Below are 6,158 nucleotides of genomic sequence, written 5' to 3'. Positions count from 1 at the left end.
CCGCGTCCCTCGCTCCGGGTCCCCGGCGTTGCCCCCCGGCTCCCCGCGCCCCCCCCCCCCCCCCCCCCCCCCCCCCCCCCCCGCCGGAGACAAGGCCACTGCGCGCAGACAGTCCCCTGGGCCCCCGCCCGCCCCCTCGAGGCTCTAACAGGACGGTTCAGGGCAGAGGCCCCAGGCCCACCCGTCACGCCTGCCACGGTTCAGGGCCGCACAGGAGAAACCAGCTGTGCCAAGCACAAAGCCATCAGGAGGCTACACAGCAATTATCACGAATCCTTCACCCAAGGTGCCTTCCCAGTAATTAAACCTCAGTTCTCCCCTCACTAATTAGCAAGGCTGGCTCTCCTCAAACACCAGCCTCTGAAGCCAGGAGCTTCCTGCTGGTCCCTCTGGAGCTGATGTCGGGGAGCCCCTCCAGGGCCCGGGGACGTCCTGGGCGGAACGGGAGCTGTGCCGTCTAAGAGGGTGGTGGGAGACCCCAGGCCTTGGAGCCGGTCAACCCGGCTGTGACAGGGACAGGAGCCCTCTTGCTCAAGCTGAAGCAAGGGGCCCGTGGCACATCCTGTGACAGTCACCAGGACGGGCCCGGGCCCGGCAACCAGAGGCTCCCTGGCGGGGCTGAGGGCAGGGAGAGAGCAGGAAAGGTCACCTCCTGGAGCAGGTGAAGGGGACGGGGGGAGCCTGTCTTCCAGGGAAAGACACACAGGAGAGCCTCCACCCGCGCGCCCTTGCGGACCTGTGGCCCTGAGCGTGTGACCCTCCAGCTCCCAGGCGCGTCGGGTACACAGCTGCCCGAGGGGGGCGTCGCAAAGACAAGCTGGGTCCCACGGGGCCGCAGCACAGTGCCGTGTGGGTTCGGGCCACACCTTGGATGCTGGGAGCTCGGTCAGCTCCGGGCACCAACACGCCCTGCAGCCGTCACAGGGCGACGCGGAGGGCGTGGGCTCTGGTTCACAAACAGGGGCTTGTGACATTCACTGCCGGGCCACGCGTGTCTGGCATGGGGAGCGCCATCCGCCCCAGGCCAAGCTCTCGCGGCCCCGCTGCCCCTCACGCGCCCTGGCCGGCGCCAGGCTTCTGGACACGTATCCTGGGTCTCGTCTGTACCTTGTACAGCTCTGCGGGCAGCCCGGGGCCGGCCGCGTTCTTGCTCTGAACGAGGAATCTGAGACCAGGGCACGGCTCCTTCCGGCCTCCCCGCCACGCGGGTCCCTCCACCTGTCACACGCCCTGCCCTCACCTGCCCTCCATCACCACGCGGCCCCGATGGCCCCGGTGGACATCCTTCTTCCGGAGCAGAGAGCCTCTCCATCGGGACACGGGCGCGGAGCCCTTGATTAATCGAGTAATCAGACTACGAAATCCGAAGGGTGATTGGCGGCTCTGACCCCGTGCTCCTCCCTGAGTCTCTCGGCCAGCCCACCGAGGACGGACCCGCCAAGCGGGAGAAAAACCCATCCTGGAAGGAAAGATTCACTGACCACGTTTCTGCGGCGATAATTCACCCCTGTCAGACTGCACTGCCTTTAATGCAGCTCAGATGCCCATTGGGAAAAATTTAATTTTGGTAATAATGCAACCTGACCTTGGAGAAGGTAACAGCCCCTTTGCCCACAGATATCAAGATGCCGCCCATTACCCATCCACGAACTCCTACAAGTGCACGGACTCAGGCAAATGCACGGGTAAGCCGCACCCCTCCAGTCCCCCTGGGGGCTGCGGACGCCTGGGGTATGAGCTCCGCCCCCCACGTCGGGCTCCTCGCACACTCTGTCTCACCCAGTGCGGTCCCCACCACACCAGGCGGGCCCCCTGTCACTCTCTGACAAGCGAGGGGAAGCTTGGATGGGGGAGTGACTTCCTCAAGGTCACACAGGCTGTCAGAGGTACAGAGGGCTCTGCCCCCCGTCTGCCTGGTGCCGGTCCTCAGGTGCGGTCACCTTAATGCAGCACGTTGGGGTGGGGACGCCGTGAGCTCTCGCTGTGATTTAGGGCACGGCAAAGTCAGTGCTCTGACCTCCCCCCTATTCTGCCTTTCAATCGCTTACATAAACGTGAATGAATAATTCACACGATGGTTTGGATTAAATAAATAAAAGATGTGCCTTTTGCCTTGGAAAAGCCATTGCTCGGATGTGGCCTCTTCCCCAGAGCGAGCCGAGGCTTCCTGTGGGTGGGGTTAGGCGGCCTGCCAAGGGCCGGTGACCCCTGGGGTCCACGGTGACCCCACTCCGCACCCACCCGCAGGCACCCGGCCACGGCCGCCCACCGAGGCCATCGGGCAAGGCCGGCTCAGCATGCAAGTGGCCTCGTCGGGTCTGCGGAGAGCTCCGGGACCGCCCGCTTCCGGACCCCTCCTGCCGTGTGCACGTCTCAGGCATCACCAGATGCCTGGGATGAGGACCTCGTGCCCGGACCCCCTCCCCTCAGGCCTGGGATCAGGCCCACGGCTGGAGGCTGCACCGGGCCAGACTCACCCTCCGCCCCGTCCTGCCCTCTGGCAACACGGGCTAAAGGAACATGCCCTCCTGCCATGCTCTTCTCTCTTTGGGCCACCCTGTCCATCTTCCCCGTGGCAGCCCTGTGAAAGGCTCTCCAAGAGTCCTTGGTGAGGGACAAGGGAGGCCAACGAACAAGCGGGCGCCAGACAGAGGACGTGGTCGCCCAGAGCTCAGGTGTGCAGGGCGGGCAGGGGTGGTGCAGGCCAGGGATGGATGGCAAGGTCCAGGGGCCATGTACCTGCTTTTCAACTGGCACGCGGCCCCACGCAGGCCGGCTGGTTCCCTCCACAGCCACATCCACATCCACGGGTGGACTGCCCCTGGATGGCTCGGACTCCCCCCCACCTCCCACCCTCCCCATCCGTGCCCAACACCTGGCTCCTTCCGGAGTCCTAGAAGGCCGCTGGGAGAGCCCGTGGGAAGGACACGGAACAAAAATAAACTCTCCCTTACGTAAGGCTGGCAGGAGAGAGCGGAGATGGCACGATGAAGGAGCGGTTATGGGCACATGGCTCTGGAGAGCAGTTCACAGTCTAAAATTCGGAGAAAGTCTTATCCCAGAGGAGCAGGGAGAGCAGGTGAGAGACAGACCGGTGGACGGCGGGACTCTCCCAGCAGCAAGCCTCTGCGGGGCCCCCGCACGTGGCCGCACCGGCCAGCAGAGCCCGGCTGTGCCTTCATTTCACTCACAGCACACGCGCCTCCGTGACTCAGTTCCCTGCGTACCGGTTTGCTGGGGAAGGTGCGGGGAGCTGGAGGTTGGGGGGTGGGGGGCGGCAGCTCCACTTGGGAGGTCCCGGTCGGCTCCGTGGGACCTCTGACCCAGCCTCGGGATGGAGGCAGTGACGTGCAACCCTTAGCTCTGAGTTCCTCTTGCTCCCAGGGCCTTCGAGAAGCACAAGCAGACAGGACGTGGCAGAGACACGTGCCAAGATGCCAACGGCCCTTAGGAGGGCAGCCCGGGGCCTGCGGTCCACGTCTCTCCTCTCGTGTGGCCTGAGCACGCCAGTGAGGTGACCGGGTGTGACTCTGCACGGTGGCCATTCTGAGGGACAGACAGACCTCGGGCCTTACCCTGTCCCACACGCGGCGGCCTCAGCTCCATCCTGGGACCTTTCAAGGCAATGGCTCCCTGTTAACGGGCTTCCCTGACCCACATCGTGGTTCAGAGGATTCTGAGTGTAGAATAAGCACCATCCCGGGGAGGAGGCTGGCGGGGGGAGGGCTGGAGACCCACGCAGGGCAGAGCTGGGACCGGGATCCCAGGCCTCCCAGCACAGTCACCGAGCTCAGAGCGGCACTGGCGGCCGGGTCAGGCCCTCTGTCCCTTGGGTTCCAGTCCTGTGCCGGGGCCCAAGTCCTCTGGACAGAATTCTAAGCTCTGAAGGGGAGACACCCTCCTGCGGCCACCAGGCCTGTGCCGAGCGTCCGGGCCCGCCGCCTCTCCAGCCGCAACTGCCCTGGCTCTATTCCAGAAGCACCACTCTCCTCCCCACCTCAGGGCCTTTACACAGGCCTGGAGCAGCCCGTCATGCTTCCTAGCTGACTCCCAGACTCCTCAGCTTTGAAATCACTTCTTTGGAATAGATCCGGTCTCGTGTCACATGTCCTCAGCGTACGTGACAGTGTCTGTTTCACACAACAGAGTGTCTTCAAAAGCTTCTCTGAGTAAGTTATTTTCCCCGTAGACTCCACACTCGCTGCAGGGAGGACTTTTTGTCCCATTGAGTTTCAAGTGCACTTCAAGGAGGCAAGAGTACACGAAATGCCATTTCTCCAAAACCCTAAATCATAACCCCGGAAAGGCTCTAGTCAGTGTCAACAAAAGGGAACACACATACGGGGCTTCCCCACGGACACGGCGAGTAGAACGCACGTGCTCACCCTTGAACATACGTGTTCGACCTTGCCCCCTACCGCAACCACTGAGGAGGGCGGGGAGGCAGCGGCAGACAAGAGGGCGGACAAAATCTTAGAGGATGAACAGTGAATTCAGGAGAGGAACCGGGCCCAGCGGGCCTGGGTGAGTGGGACCTCACCGTCCTGGGCGGCAGGGAGGCCGTCTGGAGCTGTGGTGGGGGGTCCGCACCGGGGAGCAGGACTCCTCCCTGCACGCCAGGTGATGGCCCTGCCCCTCCCGGAGGGGAGACAGTCCCTGCTCCCAAGGCAGGGGTGACAGGCCTCAGGGCTGCTGTGACGAATAGAACACCCCCTGATGCCTGTGCCCCCGGCCCCCGTGGACCCGGGGTCCACAAGCACAGGGCCCGGCAGGAGGTCGATCTGCGCCAGCGGCCCCTGCGGGGTCTGAACCGGCCTTCACATGCGGCTGGCGGGCAGCCTTCCCGGTGCCCAGCAGACCGGCCCCAGGAGGAGGACCGCCGGCCCGGAGAACGACCCGCAGGGCGCGGGGCCTGCCTCCCGCACACGCAGGTTACGACGGACGCTGTGGTGGAGAGGCGTCCGAGGCAGCAGCAACAACGCGCGATCCGCGGAAGCGATGCCGTTACAGACACGCACGGAAGCGCGGACAACGGAACGCGGAAGGGCCTCCCCGACAGCGCCCCACCAAAGACAGAGACAGAAAACGCCAAAGAAAAGATACATCCGGAGATCCTGGGAGGGGAGACCACACAAGGGAAACCCCAGAAGTAACCGACTGGTCTCCAGGCTGGGCGGGCAGGGCGCAGAGCTATGTCAGACACCCCCCAGGAAAACCCCCCCCCCCCCCCCCCCCCCCACAGGCCGACCCTCTTCCCTCCCGCCCTACCCCATGGACAGAAACCCCACCCCCACCCCATGGATGGACACCTCCCACCCCGCAGACAGACCTCCTTCTTCCCATCCTATCCCCACAGACAAACTCTCCCACCCCACGAATGGCTCCCGACCCCTCGTGAGGGAGGCCGGGAGGAGGACACAGGGGGCAGGGAAGCCGTGCACTGGCCGCCGGCCGAGCCGTCAAAGGCAGGCGGCCTGGCCCCTGCAGCTGCGCTGTGTTTAAGAACGGGAAGCAGCTTTTGAAATTTCCCTTTGGGGACTCGGGACAGAGTCATTTTTCTTTCTGAAAAGTGAATAAAACCACTTAGCCAATGCTAAGGTTCTCAGGTTTAGAAGCCAGGAAAAGGCACTAATATTTCACCACTTGAAAGAACAGCTCTTGGAGCCCAGGCTGAGCCGGGGCTGCTCCAAGGGCACCGTGTGCAAGGCAGTGAGGGGGGACGATGGCCTGCCCGGACCCGGCTGTGGGCGGGGCTGGATGACCAGCTGTGCTCCGTCCCCGGGCATCCCCAGCACTGCGCCCCTGCGGTCTGGAGGGGCCCAGGGGGCAGGGATGACGGCGGGCACACCCGTGGGGTCCGCGGCCAGGGACGGCAATGGCAAGAGGCCAATCGCCCACCTCCCGATGCTCACCGAGCTCCGCTCCATGGCCTGTCCCCTCGGGGCGTCCGTGTAGAGGCGGGATGAGGGCCCTGGCTCCACGGCAGGGAGGCAGGGGCTCAGAGAAGGGGTGGGGCCGCCGTGCACCGAGGGTGGTCAGCCTCTGGGCACAGCGCTTCCCGCCCGCTGTCTCTGCCCGCTCTGCCCGCTCAGGCTCTGAAGCAGGCCCTGCCGGGCACGAGGGTCGAGGAGGATGACGCTCGGCCAACTCACTGTCCC

At 64.6% G+C, this 6,158-nt stretch overlaps 1 protein-coding gene across 4 annotated transcripts in view; it reads right to left on the bottom strand.

The window, feature by feature from the left end:
- Nucleotides 1–6,158, bottom strand: part of MAD1L1 (mitotic arrest deficient 1 like 1) — a 317,349-nt gene that overhangs the window by 40,112 nt on the left and 271,079 nt on the right. The window lies entirely within an intron of this gene.

Source organism: Panthera uncia, chromosome E3 (genome assembly GCF_023721935.1).
Source record: "Panthera uncia isolate 11264 chromosome E3, Puncia_PCG_1.0, whole genome shotgun sequence".
In the NCBI taxonomy this organism is placed as follows: Eukaryota; Metazoa; Chordata; class Mammalia; order Carnivora; family Felidae; genus Panthera; species Panthera uncia.
This window is presented reverse-complemented; position numbering and strand designations above follow the sequence as displayed.